Below are 23,271 nucleotides of genomic sequence, written 5' to 3' on the forward strand. Positions count from 1 at the left end.
AGAGGCAGCAGAGGGGCTGGGGCCAGGGACCAGGGCAGCCTCTGTCCTCGTCACTCTTGTCTTTGAAGGGTGTGACAGGGTGAAGAGGTAAAGACAGCCACTGCTGCCCTGCTGGGGTCTTTCCAGGGAAATTGTGAGGGTCCTGGGGAGCTTCTCTCCACCCCATGCCTCCATCATTCAGATGAGGGGGCCAAGGGCCACAGAGGAGAAGAGACTTGCCCAAGGTAACTCAGAGAGTGAGGATAGAGGCAGGCCTGCTAAGCCCAAGTCAACTTCCTTTTCCCTGCCCCTGCTCAGAAAGAGAAGCCAGGGGCCAAAGACCTGGAAACCACATTCCCTGGGAATAGAGATGCAAGACTCTGCTCCTGTTCCCATCCAGGGCTTTGACTAAGACCTTGCTGAGGCCTGGAGAACTCTCGTGCTTCCTCGAAAGCCCAGACCAAAGACACCTCCTCTGGAAAGCCCACCCTGACCGGTGATGGCTGTCCTGCCAGATGGCCAAGCTGTGTTCTGCCAGGACGGGCTCGTACCCTTCAGGCTGGCCACGTTGGCACGTGCCAGACCAGCTGCCAGGGCCTGGGGCCTCTTTTGAGGCTTTGACTTGGCCCCCACCCTGGTTCGTGGACCTGTTATTTCCCCATGCTGAGCTTCAAGGTTCTGAGGCCAGAGACAGGGTCCTAGTCAAGTTTGAGGCCTCAGATCCAACACCATGACCCAGCCCAGTGCTTTTGTGCATGGAATGAAGGAATCCTGACCATGCTGGGCTGAGACCTGCCAGGGCAAGGGCCCCAGGAGTAGGCACAGGGCCCTGGGGCATAGCCATCCTGCCCTGGCCTATCCCTGCCCCATGCCTGAGCCCCGTGCTAAGAGCAAGTTCCTGTTGCAAGCTGTACCCTGTCCCAGACACATGGCATTTACCAAAAGGGCAGAGACAGTGAGAAGGGCCTCCCCTGTGCCATCCACTCACAAAGGGGCTGGAAAGGCCAGCAAGGAGAGGAGTCATATTTCAAAGGGCTCTGAAGATGTCACAGTGACGGCAATGCTCACCACCTCAAACCGCCCAAGGAGCCATATCCAGACTAGACAATATAAGAAACAGCTGCAGAGCAGCGAGAGGACAGCAACCCTACCCCAGAAATGGACATGAGAGGTAAACAGACAAACAATTGAGGCCAGGAGCTCGAGACCAGACTGGGCAACATAGTGAGAATCTGCCTCTTCAAAAAATGTTAAAATTAGCTGGGCAAGGTAGGGTAGTGTGTGCCTGTAGTCCTAACTACTCAGGAGACTGAGGTGGGAGGATCACTTGAGCCGAAGTTGAAGGCTGCTTTGAGCTATGAGCACACCACAGCACTCCAGCCTGTGTGACAGAGTGAGATCCTGTCTCAAAAAAAAGAAAGAAAAAAAAAGAAATGAAAAGATGCAGAAAATCATTATACATCACTCTACCTCTGGTAGATGGGAAAAATTCAAAAGCCGGATAAAGCCCAGCATTGGTGGGGATGTGAGTGACAGCCCCATCCCCACAGGGCATGTACTAGGGGAATTTGGCAGCTCATTCATAGAGTGGGTGGACAGGAAAATGTGTGGCTGCACATCATAGGGTTCCATGTAGCAGGTGGAAGCAACAAGGCTAGATTTTATTTTGATTGATTGATTGATTGATTGACTGCACTCTGTCACCCAGGCTGGAGTGCAGTGGCGTAATCATAGCTCACTGCAGCCTCCAACTCCTGGGCTTAAGTGATCCTCCTGCCTCAGCCTCTCAAGTAGCTGGGACTACAGGGGTACATCACCATGCCCAGCTCAAGGCTAGATTTTATACAGTGTTGACTCAATGAGATCTATAACACAATGACATTTATCAAAGTAAAAAGAAAAATACGTGTTTACAAAAGAGTAATGCCCACCTGCAGGAACCATACAAACAAAGGCATCAAAGACAGTAAAATGGGGAGACAAAGGAAGGGTGCGAGGAAGAGAGGAAAGGAATAAATACCAAACGAGAAAGGTCAGTGATGCCAGTGAGCCTGCCATGGCCTGAGTAACACTAGCCACACCCCCGGTCCACACTGAGGACCACATCTGAGGTCCACAGGGAGGAACAGTCCCCAAGGTCCTCAGCACAGGCTCAGGTGGAGCCAGGAGCCGCGTCTGTGAGGGTCAGATCTGGGCCTGACCTCAGAGCTTGCCCCTCCCTGCACCCTCCACAGCAGAGGAGGCTCTTGGTGGAAGTCAAGCTGCTGTACACGCAGGGTTGCACCCACCTTGGGCCCCTTTTATGCCCTGGAAGTGGAAGAGGACAGACCTCAAACTAGAGCGGTGATTCTACCGAGCTGGGTGCCAGGAGAAAATGGGAAGCAAGTCCTCACTCTTATAAAAGTTCCTGGCAGGTCAGGTGCAGTGGCTCATGCCTGTAATCCCAGCACTTTCGGGGGCAAAGGCAAGAGGATTGCTTGAGGCCAGGAGCTCAAGACCCCAGCCTGGCCAGCATATTGAGACCCCCATCTCTAAAAACATTTTTTTTTAATTAGCCAGATATGGTGGCTTGCATCTGTAGTCTCAGTTATTCAGGAGGCTGAGGCAGGAGGATCATTTGAGCCCAGGAGGTCCAGGCTGCAGTGAGCTATGATCACACCACTGCACTCCAGCCTGGGTGACAGAGTAAGACCCTGTCTCAACTTTTTTTTTTAAAGTTCTTGGAATTCAGGTGATTTTTTTTTCTTTAAGGAGAGTCTTTATCTTTAGACACACATTTAGAAAAATCTGTGAAATGATAAGCTGTTATAGATGTGCTTCAAAATCTAGGTGTGGGGGCGGGGGGGCGGGCAAGGAGGTGGATGAAACCAGCTTGGTCATACATTGATAGTTGCTGAGTCTGGGAATGAGTGCGTGGGGTTCATTATACCTTATTCTCTATTTGTGCATGTGTTTCAGAGTTTCCACAATAAAAACTTCAAGAAGAAAAACTTCCCAGTAAGAAACTCTCCCATGTGAGGGGACTAGCCCCTGACCTCAGGGAACCCCACCCAGTCTGCCAGAGGACACACAACCCCTGCCCTGCATCTTCTTAGCCTGCCTCGGCTGGCCAGGAGCCACATTGTAGGACACAGGCATGGGGGTCCTGACAAATGCTCAGCCTCGGACCTGGCCCTTATCACTGAGGCCAAGGGTCAGGCACTGGAGCCACATCTAAGCAGACCTGGTTCTGGTTCCAGCTCCACCTTGCATGCGGCCTGAGGCACCTCACCTGAACCACACCTGCCTGGATCCGAGGAAGTGCCCAGTGAGTCCTGGGTCATTATCAGTGAGAAAGTCCTCCTGCTCTTTTTGTGGCTGCTCCTCTCACTGCCTCTGCCTCCACGTCTGTATGATGAGGACTGGAATCACCAGGCAAGTTTGCAGATTAAATGAGACAATGCTCAGTGTGCACTCAAGACAGAGCTGCCAGGACCAGGGGAGGGAGCTGACCAGGGTCATACATCCAGCTAGTGGCAGAACTGGGTTCTTCACGGGAGCAGGGCACCGTGCCAGCTGCCACTCCCATCCCCCACCATGAGGCCTTCAGGCCAGTGGACAGCATGTCTTCTTTCAGAGTCTGAGGCCGTGTCCCTGAGACCCTTCCCTCCAGCCCCAACTCCCACTCCAGGAGCCTCTGACTCAGGAGAGCACCAGGAAGCCTGTTTGGGCCAGATGCAAGCCAGGAAGGAGAGGGTTGGGGAAGAAGGAGGCAGAAGCCTCTATCCTGCCCTCCCGGAACACAGAGGTATCCAGGGACATCAGTCTGGGAGAGTGCACCCAGACTCAGGGACTCTACCAGGAGACTGCTGGGTGACTCCTAAGTCAGGAGTCTTAGCCTTGCCTGGCCTTTCCTTTAATTAACAATAATAATAGTCAACATTTGTATACCTCCTACTGTGTACAAGGCAGTGTTCTGCTTTAGGTATATTATCTCATTTAATTCTCACAACAACCCTAAGAGGCCAATGCTATTATTGTCTTCATTTTACAGATGGGGAAACCTAGACAAAGAGAGGGTAAGTAACTTTCCAAAAGTCACCCAGCTTGCACACAGCAGAGCTAGGATTTGGCCCCAGCCAGCCTGCCTTGAGTTTGTGCTCTTACCCCCACAGTGCACTCTCAGACAGCATGGCCGGGCTTTTCCTGAGCCAGCACTTCTGATTCCCCCTGGGGTGTAACAGCTGATACCCTGTTTATACCACAACACCTGGATGGGAGCTTCACCCAGGGGTGGCAGTGCTGGCACCCGGGCAGCACTCCCACCTTGTCTCTTACTTGGGAAAGCAGAGCAGAAAGTAAGTGGAAATAACGCTATCAGAGGGATGGGTTTTTAACTCATTTTTTCTTCTTCTTTTTTGCTGTTGTTGTTGAGATAGGGTTTCACTCCCATCACCCAGGCTGGAGTGCAATGCCACAATCTCGGCTCACTGCAACCTCCGACTCCTGGACTGAAGTGGTTCTCCTGCCTCAGCCTTCTGAGTAGCTGGGACTACAGGTGCATGCCACTGCACCTAGCTAATTTTTGTATTTTTTGTAGAGATGGGGTTTCTCCATGTTGCTCAGGCTGGTCTCAAACTCCTGGCCTCAAGCAATCCGCCCGCCTCTGCCTCCCAAAGTGCTGGGATTACAGGCATGAGCCACCGTGCCCAGCCTCCTTCTTCATTTAAATCACTCATAAAAAGTTAATCTGGGCCAAGTGCAGTGGCTCAAAAAATATATATATATATATACAAAAAATTAGTAGAGCATGGTGGCACACTTACTCGGGAGGCTGAGGTGGGAGGATTGCTTGAGCCAGGGAGGCAGAGGTTGCAGTGAGCCGAGATTGTGCCACTGTACTCCAGCCACTCCAGCCTAGGCAACAGTGAGACCCTGTCTCAAAAAACAAAAGAATGTTACCCAAGATCAGCAACAAAGTAGTCATGAAATGCCCTTACAACCAGTCACAGCAAGGCCCTGGAGAATCTGTTTCCTCTACTGAATGCAAGCAGCTGGGGCATCCCCTCCCAGCTGAAACATGCTGAAAGAGGAGTGGATAAGAGCACAGGTCTCAGGGTGGGTGCTGGCACTTCCAAGCTGTAAAACCCTGGACCACAGATTAGTTCACCTCTCTGGGTCTCAGTTTTCCCATCCATAAAGTGGGGTGATAATAGCATCTCCTTGCAAAGTTGTTAGAAGTTTGTTTGTTTGTTTTTCCTGCCTCAGGTTTATTTGTACAAATAGCAGAGGAGGACACCAGCCCCATGCAGATGGCAGCCCAGGAGGAGTCATACTAGTCCTTCTGTCCTCATGTTGGCGGACAGAGATCTCTACTCTGAAACCTTTGTAGGGGCCTGGGCAGCTTTGGGAGCCTGAGCTGGAACTGAAGCTGGAGCTGCAGCCCGGGCCTTGGTTTGGTCCTTGGCCTTGGACTTTGGCCGGCACAGCCTGAGCCCTTGGCAATGCAGGCACAAGCACACTTCCCAAGCTTGGGGTGGGCAATGTAGGCAAGTCAATGAAGCTTGTGGCTGACACCCTTTAGGATCTTGGGCTTAACCTCCTTGGGCTTTATGAGGACCTTGATAGCCTCAGCACGTGCCCGCATGGCCTTGGCATTGTTGGCCTGCATCTTTTTTAGACCCTTCTTCTTGTGCTTCTTGGCAAGGTGCATGCTCCTTAGGAACTTGGGGTCCACCCCATTAAGACGGGGTTTCCTGATGCCATTTTTGTGCCATTTTGGGGACTGGTTGTGTGTGTTGTGGTTCTTGGACTTTGCCATGTCTGCACCTTAAGCCGCAGCTGCTGAAGCACCTAGAACCAAAAAAGCTAGAAAGTTTAAATGAACTAATGTATGTAAAGCATTCAGCCTAGGGCCTGGCACATAGAAGGTGCACAACATGGGCTATTAGCATTACTACCGCGATCAGGACCACCCCAACCAAGTCATGCCCTCCTTTGGGGGAAGGAACTGCATCTTATTTATCTTTGTCTATTTGAGCATTTGCCATGGGGCTTGGCACACAGTAGGTGCTCCATGTCTTAGACCAGGTTCCCCAGAAGCAGATCCTGAGATGAGGATTCACAGCTGAATGATTTGGGAGTGCTCCCAGGGAAACTGGAGAGGGACTCGGGGAGCAAGACAAGAAAATAAGAGGCCAAGAAGAGTGCAGATTCAGGCAAAATTCTGCAGAGGGTGACTTCAGCCTGATCTCGCAGGGGAACTTGGAAGTGTAAATTACACCCCAGGGTTGTCCTCGCTCCAGGCAAGGGAGCTGGGACCTCACTCTCCTGCACCCCAGTCATTGGCTAAGGGCCACCATGGAGGGGATAGACTTCCAGGCACTTCCCATTATGCTCCAGTAGCAGAGGGCAGTGCTGAGAGGCCACCTAGAAGGGAAGGCACCCAGGGGCCAGGAGGGTCCATGAAAATGGAAAAGGGGTGGAGGGGACCTGCCACCTTCCGTAAATGTCATCCCAGCCTCTGAAAGGTCACAGTTCCCCAGGAAGTCCAGGACAGTGGAGGCAGAGTGGGCAGGGGGGACTGCCAGGCTGTGGGAGTAGCTCTAACTTACACCTTGGTCAGAGCCGGGAGGGTCCTCTGAGCAGCCAGCCTCCCTACCAGCTGACAGGGGCAGGCCTGGGACTGCCTGAGTTGGTCTGAAGAGCCCCTACTATGTGCCTGGCATAAATGCTGAGTTCTTCGCATGATTTTCTCATTTAACCCTCACACCACCCCTAGACAGATGACTCTGAGGCACGGAGGCATGTCATGGAGAGGCCTTCCTGTGACCCCCAAAGAGTGAAGGGCAAAGATGATTGATGTCATTAAGAAATGCAAATAAAAACCACAATGAGCTATCATTTCACACCCACTAGGGTGGTTATAATAAAAAATCTTTAATGAAACATAAGTGTTGGTGAAGATGTGGAGAAATGAGATCCCTCACACATTGCTAGTGGGAATGTAAAATGGTACGGCTACCATGGAAGTTTGGCAGTTCCACCTCAAGCTAAACACAGAAGCACGACAGGACCCTGAAATTCCACTCTTAGTACAGACTAAAACAAATTAAATACACTTGTTCAGACAAAAGCTTGCACAAGAATGTTCACAGCAGCACTATTCACAACCCCAACAGTGGAAACAACCCCAATGTCCCCCACTGATGAATGGATAAACAAAATGTGGTATATCCATACAATGGAATATTATTCAGTCTCATAAAAAGAAATAAAATACCGATGCATGCTGCAACATGGATGAACTTTGAAAACATTATGCTGAATACAAGAAGCCAGACACAAAAGGCCATATAGTGTACAATCCCATTTATAGGAAATGTCCAGAATGGGGAGATTTTTAGAGACAGAATGCAGATTGCTGGCTGCCAAGGGCTGGGAGGCAGGGACTGAGGAGTGGTGTGGAACTGGGGAGTGGTGACAGTCAAGAAGCATTTTCTATTTTTTTCTTTTCTTTTTTTTTTTTTTTTTTTTTTTCGAGACAGGGTCTCACTCTGTCACCCAGGCTGAAGTACAGCAGCATGATCTCCGCTCACCACAGCCTCAACCTCCTGAGCTCAAGCAATCCTCCCACCTCAGCCTCCCAAGTAGCTAACTACATGGGTACACCATTACCATCAAAACAACTCATTTTTGTATTTTTTTTTTGTAGATACAGGGTCTCCCCATGTTGCCCAGGCTGGTTTTGAACTCCTGGGCTCAAGCAATCCGCCCACCTCAGCCTCCCAAAGTGTTGGGATTACAGGCATGAGCCACTGTGCCCAGCCTGCACAGCATTTTCAATGTACTAAATGCTGCTAAATTATACACTTTAAGGCCAGGTGCGGGGCTCACGCCTGTAATCCCAACACTTTGGGAGGCCAAGGTGGGCGGATTGCCTGAGCTCAGGAGTTCGTGACCAGCCTGGGCAACATGGTGAGACCCCCATCTCTACTAAAAACACAAAAAATTAGCCAGGCGTGGTGGCATATACCTGTAATCCCAGCTACTCGCGAGGCTGAGACAGGAGAATCACTTGAACACAGGAGGCAGAGGTTGCAGTGAGCCGAGATTGCACCACTACACTCCAGCCTGGGCAACAGAGTGAGACTGTCTCCTAAATAAATAAAATATTTTAGAATGGTTAAAATGGCAACTTTTATGTGTACTCTACCAGAATTCTCAAGTTAAGAAAAAAATGTGAGTTTTGAACCTCCCCTCCAAGGGCCTGGGAGCTGCCAACACAGAGTCAGCCACAGTGTTTCCAGATGGACAGAACGAATCAAAAACATGTCTGCCAGACACTATGCTGACAGGAAGATGGGACTCAAATTGTTTTTAAAAATTTTTTGTGCCTTGGTCTGCTGGAGAAATAAAAGCTCTGACCTTGAGTTCACACAGGCCTGAATGTAAATGCTGGTTCCACCACTGGCTGTGTGACCTTGGGCAAATCACTGAGTCTTTCTGGGCCTCAGTTTTCTCATCTGTAAAATGGAGATAAGCAGCAGCTCTTCGTTCACTCATGAAAAAGCCCTAAGTGCAGTGCAGGAGCACAGTAAGGACCAGCAAGGGTTGGTTTCCTTCCTCCCTCTCCTTTCCCCACAAATGCCCTTGACATTTATCCCAGCCAGATTTCACCTGTACAGACACCCTCCCGGGAGGCTGTGCACAGGGCAGCACTTGTCGAGGTTCTCTGATGGACTCTGCCCGTGGGATGTTTACACTTTCAAAGAGAAAACGAGTTAATCGACAGGAAGCCTAAGTGATAGAGGAGACTGAAGAATTTCTGGACTAATCCAGGAAATATTCTGGACTAATCCAGGAAATATTCAGGCCCTTTCCCTCCAATCACGCCACCAGGCCAGCAACCTGCTTCAACGCTATCTCCCTTCCCACACACATGCTCTCCAAACTCCTAACCTAATAATTCCCAGGAGCTGGTTTCTGACCTTGTTCTCCCCTGTCCACAGCTCAAAATGTCAGCATAAGAATGCTGTTCGGCCTTTCCAGGGAAGAACTATTCTTTTTTTCAATTTTTGGCATTCAAATATTCATTTTTTAGGATACGATAGTAGGAAACTAATTTTTTACCTATCCTGTGTCCTTACTTGACAAAATAAGATGCCACCAAACTTTATGCCAGTTCCCAAAATGACTTTTTGAAATTTTATTGATAAATTCTCAAATCTGAGAGCACAACACTGTGCTCCCTGACCCCAATCTCCCTCTCCCAGCAGGGACTGAATCCTGCTTCATTTGCTCAGTGAGCACGAGGAGGGCATGGGCCCTGGGGTCCATCCCTGCCAGGCCACTCCCTCCAGCCCTCTGTCACTCCACAGTAGCAGACAGGCAACAGCATTTCCTCTTCCCAGCATCGCTGATGCCAGGCTGGGTACCACAGCCTCTGCATACCAACGGACTGGTCCCTACATCCTGGTGCCAGGGGAGGTGGGTAACGTGGAGCCATCACACTCACCCAATTACCAGACCTCTGGGTCAGCTTAAGAAGGGATGGAGGCCAGGCACAGTGGCTCATGCCTACAACCCCAGCACTTTGGGAGGCCAAGGAGGGTGGGTCACCTGAGATCAGGAGTTCAAGACCAGCCTGACCAACATGGAGAAACCCCGTCTCTACTAAAATTACAAAAAATTAGCTGGGTGTGGTGGCAAGAGCCTGTAATCCCAGCTACTCGGGAGGCTGAGGCAGGAGAATCGCTTGAACCCAGGAGGCAGAGGTTGCCGTGAGCCAAGATGGCGCCATTGCACTCCAATCTGGGTGACGAGAGCGAAACCTCAAAAAAAAAAAAAAAAAAAAAAGAATGCAGTGTCCCCAGCCCGAGACCCCGCCCTGCTTTCACCCCACCTCCCTACCCAGAGTTTGGCCTGGGTCCATGGCTGGAGTCCATTCCTAGCCTATAGCCCCAGGCCCTGCTGCAGTGACCCCCATCAGCCCAGGGCATTCTGTTCATGCCCCATGACTCCCATGAAGAATGAGAGCAGGGTGCTGGCTTTACAGGAGTTGGGTGAACCTCAGATACTGAGAGTGGACAACACTTACACAGCCCTGACCTGGAAAGGGGACCTGTTTTAAGTGCTTTATTTTGACTCACTTCATCCCTACAAGGTAGGTACTATTATATTCCAAGGAGGGAAAACTGACACACAGGGGACTTGCCCAAGGGATGTGAACCCTGGCAGTCTGGTGCCAGGGTCTGTCCTCTGTACTCTGCCTCAAGGTAGTCATTGCTCTGTCTAGACTCTGAGTGTCTCTACCCGCTCTCCTCTCTCCTCTTTGCTTTCACAATGATCCTGCCAGATGCTCCGTTTCCTGCCAGGAGGGAGGGCTACATGTGAAAATTTGGCATCAGAGTCTCAGCCACTCCCTCCTCAGGAACCACCTGCCTGCCTGCCACAGCAGGCGGTGAAGAGCCAGCCCTGACATCAGACAGCCCCTGGAGGCAGGCAGGCCTGTCTGAACCCTCCTCCCTGCTACAACAGAAATGGCTATCAGCCCCAATGGTCAGGCCTACAGCAGGCTGTGCCTGGCCACCACTTGACAGGCAGCGCTCACCCCCCACCTCTGCTCCAGGGGCCCAGCTGAGGCAGCACCTACCCAGGATGTCATGGTGCCATAGTTGCACCAGCTCCAGGACCAGGGCAGCTGAAAGCCCCTTTGCCCACTAGATGGCACAATGTGCACAGAAGTGTGTGTTGACCACTTGGCCACCCTTTCCACCTGCAGAGGAACTGGATTTCACCACACTCAGCATTTATCTCATTTTTATTCTCATTCCTCATCCTAACCCATAGCCAACCATTTGTATGTGTCCTTGCAAAACAAGTGCATGTATTTTTTAGTTTCACAATTAGTACATTTTATTTATGCACACACACACACACACACACACACACTATATATATTTCTTAATTGTTTTCACTCAGCACTGTAATTTTAAAACTCATTCATGTTGCTGTGGGCCCATTTCGTTTCTGGTGGGCACCTTCCACATTTATTTACCCACTCTGAGGGCGACAGGCACCCAAGTTCCCTCCAACACCCCAGCAACCCTGCCATGACCGTCCTTGACAGGAACCGTTACTGCCCGGCCTGAAAACCTAAGAAGCAGAATTGCCAGGTTACGGGGCATGCAGCGACTTCATTTGGCACAGTACTGCCAGCCAGCTCTCAACCCACCCAGTTCTTGGAGGGTTCCTGGGGAAAAGACGCCCAGCCTCCTAGGACTACTCAGCCTAGCACCCCTTCCTGTGGGGAGGGGCCCCAATCCTTTCTGCTTGGGCCTAGGGGAGATGAAGAGTCAGCAGCCTCTGTCAAAAGCATCTTACAAAGGTAAGACCTTAAAGTCCTACATGTCCCCTGGGCATTTTTTTTTTTTTTTTAAGTAAAGGGCAATGGCTGGCCTGTTAAATTCCCCACATCCCTCTCTTCAGGAGCCTTTCTGATTACAAAGCCCATTCTTTTTCTCCCTTCTCCCACGGAACTATCCCAGTTTCCTGCATTTCTCTTCCTCCGCCCATCCCTTTCATGTGAACACCCTACACTTACTAGCTATGTGTCTGTGGACAAGTTACTTGGACTCTCCCTCTTTGTCTATAATATGGAAATAAGTAGTATCATTACTAATAATAGGCACACAGGCATAATCCCTCCCTGGCCTCTGCACACAGCCCTCTCTCTAACTCAATGCTGCCCCGCTTCCCACGTATATTTAAGTAGCTCAAGCTCCTCCTTCCCCAGGAAGTCATCCCTGATTGAACCAGATACAGTCCCAACGTCCTTAATCCAACTTTCACCTAGTAAGAGCTCAAGTGGTTATTTTTGGCTGAAATTTGAAATAACAATAATGGCTATAATGCGCTGAGCACCTACTATGTGCCAAGAATTCTATGGCCTACTCCATATCCACACAAGAGTCCTGGGAGGCAGACATTGTCATCCCCGCTTCTCAAATGAGGAGGCTGAGACTCAGAGAGTGAGGTGATTTGCCCAAAGTCATTGGCAGGTAATTGTCAAGGTCAGGACTGGAATACAGGCTTGTCTGATATAAAAGCTCTACCCCACACCACCTCCTTCAGAATCCCTTCCTCTTGCCCTCATTCCCCCATACACATGGTGTGTGCATTGCATTTTAAAATTATTTGTGGTTTTAAGTACACAAATAATAGAGGGATATAGTCTCTTTATTAAAAAATTAAAGCACTATAGAGCTGTGTCATCGTTGACCAGGAACCTTCTACCTTCCCTTCTCCCCAAAGGAACTCCCACTATTAGCACTGTCTTGGGTATCATGCTTGTGTTTTTTTGCTTTTTTTTTTTTTTTTTTTTTTTTTTTTTTTTGAGACAGGGTATCTTGCTCTGGTGCCCAGGCTGGAGTGCGGGGAATGCAGTGGTGTGATATCACAGCTCACCACAACCTCTGCCTCCCAGGTTCAGGTGATCTTCATGCTCAGCCTCCCAAGTGGCTGGGATTACAGGTGCATGCCACCAGGCCCAGCTAATTTTTGTATTTTTAGCAGAGATGGGGTTTCACCATGTTGGCCAGGCTGGTCTTGAACTCCTGGTCTCGAGTGACCACCCACCTCAGCCTCCCAAAGTGCTGGGATTATAGGTGTGAGCCACTGCACCCAGTCCCATAAATTTTTCTGTATTTGTAGGAAATAATGTTGTTAAGTGATTTTACATAAATAATGTGTGTGGGGCCGGGCACAGTGGTTCACGCTTGTAATCCCAGCACTTTGGGAGAACGAGGCGGGTGAATCGCTTGAGACCAGGAGTTGGGGACTGGCCTGGTCAACATGGCAAAAACGTGTCTCTACTAAAAATACAAAAATTTTCTGGGCATGGTGGCCTGTGATCCCAGCTATGCAGGAGGTTAAGACACCTTGAACCCGGGGTATGGAGGTAGAAGTGAGCTGAGATTGCACCACTGCACTCCAGCCTGGGTGACAGAGTGAGACCTTGTCTTAAAAAAAAAAAAAAAAAAAAAAAAACAGAATAATGTATGAGGTATATCACTCTTCAACAGGCTTTTTTCCATTCAACACTATGTCTTGGAGAGCGGCATCTATCTATACCTACACCATCCTTTCTTGGAACAGTTGTGTGCTACTCCATGGCACACATGGACTTTGCTTATTTACCCAGGCCCCTACTGATGGCTATTCAGATTGTTTCCAATTCTATTAAAAACAGACGGAAACGAGTATGTACGGACCTCCCTGGGCACTGTGGGATGTGCTCTGTACAGGGCCTGGACAGTCATCTCATCTGTCACATTGTTAGCAAATACCTCTCACAGGGGTTCTCAACTTGGGAGCCACTGGAGGTTTCAGGGGGACCTCAAATCCCTGAAATTGTACCCAGAGTAACCTATGTGTGCCTCTGCATATAGGCACTATCTGGGGAGAGAGTCCACAACCCTTAGCAAGTTTCAGGTTTTCAAAAGGCCCATAAAAGCTAAGAAGTACCAACCTGTATTAACTTTCATACCTTTATGTTCTGGCTAATACGATGTTATGTGCTCAAAAGGACAAGCCGGGTAACATAAAGCCTCTTCTCCCCTTTGTTCTGCCAACAAGGATTCCATCTAGTGCTGAAAGAAAGGACCTCTGGAGTCAGACCCAGGCCTAAATCCTGGCTCCATCCATTACTATGCAATTTTGGGCAATTAATTAACAGCCAAGCTTCAGTTTCCACGTTACAAACTGAGGTGAGTAAAACCTGCTTCATAGAGTTGTTGTAAGCAGTAAACAAAATCCCTTGCGCCAAGCATCTAGCAGGCACAGTAGGTACTGCTATGCCCCTGTGCCTTTGGTTTCCTTAAGTTCTGGCCAAGAGCTTTAGGCAACTGGGACCTTCTCAAGGGCAGGGACAAAGGCTCACCCAGAGTCTGCAACCCCGTTGAGCTCTGAGCCTAAATCTGTCATGGACAAATTAGGAGTGAATACACTGAGAAGAGTCCTTGTCCAGGCTCTCTGGGTCATACCACAGCAGTGCCACTAGGAGGCTGCAGGACAGGCCCTGGGGCTGGAGAGACTCTGCAGGAGCAGCTCTGACTGAAATAGTGTGTGTATGCAAGTGTGCATGTGTTGTGTGCTCATCTATGTAAGTGTGTGAATGAGTATGCATGTCTGAGTATGAGCCTATGTCTGTGAGTGTGTATGTGTTGGCATGTGTGTGTGTGTACACGTGGGTTGGGAGAGGCAGAAACCAAAGGGAAGACAGGGTTTCCAGAGAGGCGGCAGCAGCCCTGGCTTCTCCCCTTGAGTGTCCAGGCTGCTGGAACAAATATTCCATTACCTACTCTGTGTTAAGCACTGCTCCTGTCCTTGAACTCACAGGAAGACAAAAACAAGACAGTTAGGTTCAAGCAATATTTCCAGGTGCCAGCATTGTTCTAGGCACTGGGGATACAAAAAGACACATTGCTTGCCCTCCACCAAGGTCAGACACGACACAACCCTGGAGTCGGTGGCACTTCAGTGAGTAGAGCCCTGTACAGGGCACCCAGGAAGAGCTGTGCTCAAGACCAGAAATCGTGGAGAAAGGCATAGTTGACCCTGTCCTGGGCAGCAAACCCTTTGAGAGGGGCCACATCCCCTACCCTGCCCTGCAGACTCAGACCCAAAATATCTCCAGCCACCTTCTTTCCTCCCTCACTTGGCCACCAAGCAATGCTGGACAGAACTCTTCCCTGTCGGGGGAGATCATGGGGCGTAGGGCCCTCAGTACCCTGATAACCCTTTCTCCATCCTCACCTTCCCGCTGGCAGCTGGCTCTACCTTTCCCCTCCCACCCTTCCCCTCACTCCCAGCAGACAACCCCCCTCTCCCAATTAACATACAAGCTTACCTCTCTGAGCATCCAGTCCCCCCACCAGGCTCAGGAAATGAGGTGCCCTTTCTCTTGCTCAGATTCTCCTGCTTCCTGCTCTGCTGGGGTCTCCTTCTATCAGTCACCACTGACCCCCACCCCCACTTCCACTCACAAACAACCACCAACTATGGCAGCCCAGCGCCACCGTTTCCCAGGCCTGGGACCTTAGACAAGTTACCCCACCTCTCTGAGCTTTGGTTCCCGTGCCTGTAGCACAGGGCGAAACCCAGTGATGCCGACAGAACCTACCTCATGAGGCTGCTGGGAAGATAAGATTAGACTGGGCACATAAAATGCTTAGGACGGGCTAGGAAGTGTTTAGTGAACGTGATCACTGCTGTAAGCCCCTGACAGCACCCACGGTATCTGAAGGGCACAAAGCCTCTAGTAGATGGTCAGAAATAGAGTCCAGGGATGGCATCAAATAGTTGTTTACTTTCCCCATCAAATCATCCTTCGTCCAAGTCAGATAAGCCCCAGGGGTCCCCGCAAGGGTCTCCATGCAGAGGCTAGGCTCTCCATCAGGCAGCCTGGTCCCAATTCTCTGGGTCTGGGCATCACCAGACAGCCTTCAGGGTAAAATGCAGACCATACTAGTGGGCCTTCTCTTGCTGATGATATTGACCTCTTAGTAACTTACTATGCCAACATATTCTTACCAAAGACCCCCTCGAAACAAGGGGAGAGCCACCTGTCTACAAGAAGAGTTGCTCAGGTGTCTCCCATCCTAAAATCCTTATGTCCACCTCCAGTTACAGCCCATCTCTCTCCTTCCCTTCTCAGCCAAGCTTCTTGCAGAAGTCACCTGCACTTCCCCCTTCTCACCCCACCACAGGCTGCCTGACCCCACAGCTTCACCAGTGACGGCCTGTGGCCACTCCACTTGTCCCTCCACAGGCCTCACTTCATCTGTTGAGGTTGACCACTTCCTCTTGGAACATCACCTCCCTTCCCCAGTCCTCCTCCCATCTCCTTGACTGTCTTCTCGACTCCCCACCCAGCTTCTTCCTCCCCACCTGCCTCCTAACCATCGGCTTCTCCAGCGCTCCACCCTGGCTTACTGCGCCTCTCCCCAGCCTCTCGTTGGGTGATCTCATGACTAGAAGCACCGCGCATTTCTAAAGCCTCTCAAGTCTCTCTCCCTCTGTTCTCACCCCTGACCTTATGTTTGGTGTACTGTACTGTCAACAAAACACTTGCAACTAAACAAGCAGAAAAGAATTTCCTCCCTTCTCCTCTCTCTCCTCCTAAGATCCTGAACTCCATAAAGAGCCCCATCCATTCCACCAAGTCAGAGCCCTAGAAGGTACCCTCACCTCCATCCATCTCCAAACTTTCACCAGATCCTGCCTGTTCCACTTCAGGGGAAGTTTATCAATTGAGTAGCCCAATAGGTTTAAGACTGCAGGTGCAGGGAGGCATGGATGCGCTTTATTTCTTGGACATGGCTTAGAGGAGGGGCACCTCCAGAGCACAAGGGCAGGGTGAGGGGCAGCACAGGCCAGCAGGAGAGAAAGCCCTGTAGCCCAGATCACACACAGTCTCACCAGACCCCCAGCTGTGCCATGGCTGCTGCAGGCATCTCCCCTCCCTGCCTCAGCCCAGGCCTCCACCAGTCAGCAGCTGAGCTGGCCCAGCTCCCCTCCACAGGAACAGCCTGCAGCTTGCCCTGTGCTCAGCCCCGACCCCCTACCCCATTCTCCTTCACTATGAAGTTCCTCTGAATACAAAGCCCACCTCTCAATAACCTATCCCAAGATAATTTGGTTGTGCTAACTTGAATTTCTGAACTCCCTGCCCTGTTTCCCAGCATGGTCCTTTCTCTATGCCAAGCTACTTCAACCTACTAAATAGCTATTTTCCCTCAAATCTTTCTTAACTCCTGTCCTCCATCCCTGCCTTGCCCTACCAGAGTATTATGTTGTTTTGTTTTCCTTTTTTTTTTTTTTTGAGATGAAGTCTTGCTCTGTCACCCAGGCTGGAGTGCAGTGGCACGATCTCAGCTCACTGCAACCTCCGCCTCCCGGGTTTAAGCGATTCTCCTGCCTCAGCCTCCCGAGTAGCTGGGATTACAGGCACATGCCACCACGTCCAGCTAATTTTTGTATTTTTAGTAGAGACAGTTTCGCCACGCTGGCCAGACTGGTCTCAAACTCCTGACCTCAGATGATCTACCCGCCTCGGCCTCCCAAAGTGCTGGAATTACAGGCGTGAGCCACCGCGCCTGGCCATCTCTTAAATTTACCGAATTCCCTGCTCCCTTCCTGGCCCCTCATACCATCCCTTTTAGAGGGGTTCTTTGCACAGCAGCTGGGCGATCTTAATAAATGTCCATCTGGGATGGGGAGCCACTGGCAAGTTAAAGCAGGGCAGTGACAGGGTTAAAGTCCCAGCACCTAGTGCAACCCATGTAGCCTTCCCTGGCCTGGCCCATCAGCCACCTCAGCCCCACTGCAACCCTCTAGGTACCTCAAACAGCTGGCAGGTCCCGGCACATCCCACCTGGCATCACACCTCTGGTTTTGGCTGGGATGAAAGGGTATTCCCACTTCAGCCTGTCACTTGACTAACTCTGACTGTCCAGCTTCCAGGCTCTGGGCATCTCCTCAGGAAGCCTTTCTGACCCTCTCGGGTCAGTGTTGCCACACCACATGGGCTCCTGTCACCTGCTGCAGGAGGCAGAAACTGCTCATGGATGTGTCTCCCTTCTGAGAGCTTCTCCAGGGCAAGATCCGTATTTTGCCCATCTGGGCACACATAGTAAATGTTTGCATCAGTCAGCGTCCAAGCAGGCAACAGGGGGCCACTTGAAATGGGATAATTTGAGAATTTAACAAAAGGACTGTTTACAAAGGTGTGGACCAGTACAGTGGGTGCTGCAGTGCCCTGACACCAAGGCTCCAAGAGTGTGGAGCACTGCCTGAGGGGCTGTGACATATGACTGAGGAGTGTGGTCAGCCCTGCAGCAATGGGAGCCCGCTGATGCAGTCCATACAGGTCAGCCTCCTGGGGCACAGGGCAGGGTGGAAAAGGGTGAGAGGGACCCCGAGGGACAGATTAAGATGTCCAACCCAGGGCTCAATCAATGTCAATTGAACAGAACTTCACTGATGAGACATCTGAGCATGGTTCCACAGGATGACCAACCTCTTCTCCAGGGAGAAAACGACATTCCAGGCCAAAGATGTGCCGAGGCTCACCTGTGGGGTCAGCATGGCTTATGCTGGTGTAAAGGCAGCAACAGTACCGACAGGGTTGGAGAAGCAATGAGCAAAGTCGAGGTCTCCAAGTGGGACAAACCCCTGCCTCCAGGCTGAGAGCACCGAGTGAGCACAGCTCCTCCGCCAGGCTGCAAGGGACTCCCTTGGCTTGAGTTTTCCAGACGAGGAATTGGGTTTGGAGGTGAGTGGTGGCCCTTTGTGGGGATGGGGAAGAACCCACACTCTTTCTTCACTTGATAACTCACTCAGCAAACATTAGGAACCCACTTGGAAACGGGTGTTAAGAGCTCCGGGGTGAGCCAAGACCCAGGAAGCCCCCAGTCGGCCAAGTGCAGAGAATGAAGACTGGCCCATTTCCTTGGCCAGAGTAGATGACCAAGCTGTGGAGTGACAGGAAACAGTGGTGTTAAATAAGGCCAGGAGCCAACCTCCAGCAGGAAGCACTGACCTCAGCTTGGGCCGGAAGGTGCTGACCTAAGAGGCAACTGGAAGTAACTACAAGTATCCACAGTGGTCATCCAACAGATGCTTCCGGAAAACTATTTTAATAGCTGAGGGAGGGCACATTACCAAGAAATATTTCCATCACAGGTCAGTGCAGCAGAAAAAGCAGAAGAAATGAGGTCAGGCGGTCCTGACTTCAAATCTCAGCCTGCCACTTGACTACAAGTCCCTTCTCAGCCTGGGTTTTCTCACTCATAAATCAGAAACAATAATCACACAGCATCATTGTGAAGACTTGGAATATGCAAAGTGTCCAGCACAAAACTGGCCAAAGCAAGCCCTCAATAAATTGGTTTCTCTTGTCTGTTCCTACTACTATGTGCCACAGACCAAGGCTGAAAGAGATGTGGCTTCTACCTCCAAGAGCTGCCTCCAGTGGGCAGCTAGATTGTCCCAAGAAGTTGGCAGCACGCCAAGACCAGGTCAGAGCCCTGGGATGAAATGTGAAGTTCCAGAAGGAAAGGGAACAGCACTGCTGCTGTAGGAGAATGGACAGGACTTCATAAAAAACAAAAATGAGGCTGGGCACGGTGGCTCATGCCTATAATCCTAGCACTTTGGGAGGCCAAGGCAGGCAAATCACCTGAGGTCTGGAGTTTGAGACCAGCTTGACTAACATGGAGAAACCCCGTCTCTACTAAAAATACAAAATTAGCCGGGCGTGGTGGTGCATGCCTGTAATCCCAGCTACTCAGGAGACTGAGGCAGGGGAATCACTTGAACCCGGGAGGCGGAGATTGCAGTGAGCTGAGATCGTGCCACTGCACTCCAGCCTGGGCAACAAGAGTGAAACTCCGTCTCCAAAAAAAAAAAAAAAGAAAAGGGAATAGTAGGACAAACCCAAAAGTGACTCCAAAGTTGTAAGATTTGTAAGGCAGGAAGGTTGCTGGTGCCACTGCTAAGACAGTCCTGAGAGGTAAGGGCAGAAGCAGAAACCAAAGCTCTGAGAAATGTGACCAGCCAAAGTGACCTGACATGTGAGCCAGTGGCTGAGCCCAAGCTAAAGCTTTGGCCTCAACCCCCCACCCAGAGCACTGCACATGCAATCATGTGGACCAGTTCTCCCCACCTCACTCTGTGAGCCAAATGGCCCCAATCTTCCGATGGCCTTGACTGCTGGCCTCAACCCTTCAGTAAACTGCAGCCTTTCTACATTTTCCAACACCTGCTCCAGCTTTAGGGCCCAAATCATGGCAATGGGCAGATAAACAGTGATCAAGTGCATATCTCCATAGATTGCGATGTGGTTTCATTCCTATAATTCTACACCACTATTTATGAACCATCGGCTCACTATGACTCCCAGATGCTCTCTGTCCTCCTTATACTCAACAGGTCCCACCTAGTCTCACCCTTAAGACTGTCAACACTTGGGGCCAGGGAGTTCTTTGTTGTGGGGGCAGTCCTGTACATTGTAGCATGGCCAGCAGCATCCCTGGACTCTACCCACTAGGCGCTGCCCCCAGTTATGACAACCAACACTATTTCCAGACATTGCCAAATGTCCCCAGCTGAGAACCACTGCCTTATCTCTTGTACAGCTTTTTCTTTCCCCCTAAACATGAAGAGTAAAAACACACACCAGCTTAAGGGATTATAGACATCACAGGATATCTTAAACTGGAGTCATAAACTGGAGTTTAATGGGGAAACAGGAAACACTGGGCATCTGGCCAGTGTAGGTGAAGCCCTTGGGATAAGGATCTATGTGGAGATAGGCAACTCTGTCCACCATGGGTCCTTGTAGACACTCCATAATGTCTTAGTTTTTACCAACCCCTATACTAGATGTCTACATGCAAGACTCCTAAATTGAGAATACAAATGTTAACTTTTCAGCTCTCATATTTTTGTGCATCTACTAAGCATCAGTGATAGAACTATGAACAAGACAGAGACTGCTCCTGAGCCCATAGGTTTGCCCAATTTCAAAGTGCTGTTAAGAAGTGCTATGCTGAGGAGCAACAGCGCTCAGCCTGGGCCCCACAGAGGAAGGAGAACACTGGCCCAACTCTACTACTTACTTACTGTTTCCTATCTTTAAAACAGGGACACCAGCCCTACCTACTACTCAGAGTTGTCACCAGGGCCTGCAGTAACAGAAGTTCTAGGCCGGGCATGGTGGCTCACGCCTGTAATCCCAGCATTTTGGGAGGCCAAGGTAGGCAGATCACTTGAGGTCAGGAGTTTGAGACCAGCCTGACCAACATGTTGAAACCCCATCTCGGCCGGGCGCGGTGGCTCACGCCTGTAATCCCAGCACTTTGGGAGGCCGAGGCGGGTGGATCACAAGGTCAGGAGATCGAGACCATCCTCGCTAACGTGGTGAAACCCCATCTCTACTAAAAAAATACAAAAAAATTAGCTGGGCGTGGTGGCGGGCGCCTGTAGTCCCAGCTACTCGGGAGGCTGAGGCAGGAGAATGGTGTGAACCTGGGAGGCGGAGCTTGTAGTGAACCAAAATAGCGCCACTACACTCCAGCCTGGGCAAAAGAACAAGACTCCATCTCAGAAAAAAGAAAAGAAACCCCATCTCTACTAATAACACAAAAACTAGCTGGGCGTAGTGGTGCATGCCTGTAATCCCAGCTACTTGGGAAGCTGAGGCAGGAGAATCGCTTGAACCCGGGAGGTGGAGGTTGCAGTGACCTGAGATCATGCCATTGCACTCCAGCCTGGGCAACAGAGTGAAACGGTGTCTAATGTCACAGTCAGATGCAGTGAAAAGAGCTGGACTGGGCATGAGAAAACTCAAGTTCTAGTCCCAATCATATGTGAAATGTGGGTGGCTCTTCAGCTCCGCAAGTCGAACATGGTCATCATGAATGGTCCAAACCACAATGGTGGGAATCCACTTCAGCTTTGTTTTGAAATAAACTGTTCTGAAGCCATAGGTGAGCTAACTCCAACAAAGCCTTGCCCTCAATTATGGGGACCCGGCCTGGAGAAACAAAATCCAGAGATAACCTTGAAACCTAATTTCAGACAAGGATTTCATCCTTTACCTGCAAACCTTTTACCAGACCTGGCAGCATAACTGATGAGTTAATGCAGTTGGTTGACAGGATGCCAGTAGACACATGGACAAATGAAAGCCCTGCTCCCTGACCCATGTGTACCTGCCTCTTTGCAGACATCAGCCATGGCCAGCCAGGAAGGGCACTGGGTCAGCCTGTGGGGATGGGGCAGTGCAGCCCACTCCCTGCCTGGGAAATCCAGTGGAGGCCAGGTGTAGTATCCCTTGAGAAGGCCAGCACCCAAAGGTCTCTCTCTCCTCTTCCTGTGCTGGGCAGCCCCCTGAGAAGTGGTGCCAATCAACATGGAGCTCAGTGGGGAGCAGGGAGAGCAGCTGTGATCACACACTGGATGATCAGTCTAGATTGGCCAAGAACTGTCTCTATTGAGCATGTAAACACTTGACTTCAAATCAGTTGCCAATGAAGGTTTCATAATATCCAAAGGTATCACAATTATTCAAGAGTTCTTGTGAAACTCCCAAAATAAGTTTAATTTTCATTTAAAAAATGCCTGCAGCGTGTCTTATGAAACAGCCTGCCGTAATATCAAGCAAATGACAACAGATTATTACTGTTCCCAAATCTAGCTAGGAATCACCATCTTTATACTGAAAGTTGAGAAGCAAACTCATCACCACTTTCAGCCCAGGAAGCCCAAATAATTCAGAAAATTACTAATATTTGGCAAAATAATTCAGCAAGAAGGTGTCCAAAATGCTGGGAAGAACTGAATTGTGATCCATTACCATTCTCCCGGTGGGAAAGAATGAAAGTCCCACGATTTTAAGTTTGAATTACAAAATTAGAGGAAGAAAAGACATGCAGTTGCTGGTACAGATTCGAATTTCAGTTAAGCATTTGAGTCCAGTTATCATACAATTTTTGTCAAAAACAAGATTTCTCAGCCACTGAGAAAGAAAATGAAAGACCATGAGAAGAGGCCACGAAAGGCAATGAGAGGCCCGAGCAAGGACACTGAGGAGGCTGCGCACGGGGAGGATGGAGCGGAACGGCCTTGGGCTCCCGCCTGCACATTAGGGTCTCACCCCCGGAGAGACCCCAGCCCTGGCCCTCCTCCTCATTCTGACACAGGAGGAGGCACACCTCCATTGAATTCTGCCTCACAGTGGCCGCTGCCCTCCTAAGTGCAAGGCTGGGCTTGAGAATTTTAGGGGAGAGACTCAGTGGTGAGTGCTTCTCCTCAGCTGCAGCAGCTGGTACTTAGTGGCTCTTAATTTCCCTGCTTTCTGTGCTACTTCCCAAAGGCACACAGGAAGTGGACTGGACATCTGTGCCAGAGGTGACTAGCTTCAGGAGTGCTGATGGTGGCAAGGCCTCTCTATACATGTTTTGGCCAGGTCCCCCCTCACCTCATCAGTAGCCAAGGGCACATCCCTCAATGTGGCTGGTCCTTAGGAGTCACACCCACTGGCCAGAGGTCCTGAGCACCAAGCCCTCGAGCAATAAGCTCCCAACTCCTCGAGAGGCTGTGGCTAGTTAGCAGCAGGGTTCCATCTGGAACCCAGGTCTCTGACTACAATAACTAACCTAGAGCTCTTTTCTCACATTTCTTCAGCAGCTGTCTAGCAGAGGGAGTAGGACCATGAGCAGAGCCAGCCACTTCAGCAAAGAAAAT

General features: G+C 50.4%; 1 pseudogene; it reads right to left on the reverse strand.

Annotated features, from left to right (window-relative positions):
• Positions 1–5,330: 5,330 nt before the first annotated feature.
• Positions 5,331–5,779, reverse strand: LOC100593103 (annotated as a pseudogene).
• Positions 5,780–23,271: the final 17,492 nt, after the last annotated feature.

This window comes from Nomascus leucogenys, chromosome 17, assembly GCF_006542625.1.
Source record: "Nomascus leucogenys isolate Asia chromosome 17, Asia_NLE_v1, whole genome shotgun sequence".
Lineage (NCBI taxonomy): Eukaryota > Metazoa > Chordata > Mammalia > Primates > Hylobatidae > Nomascus > Nomascus leucogenys.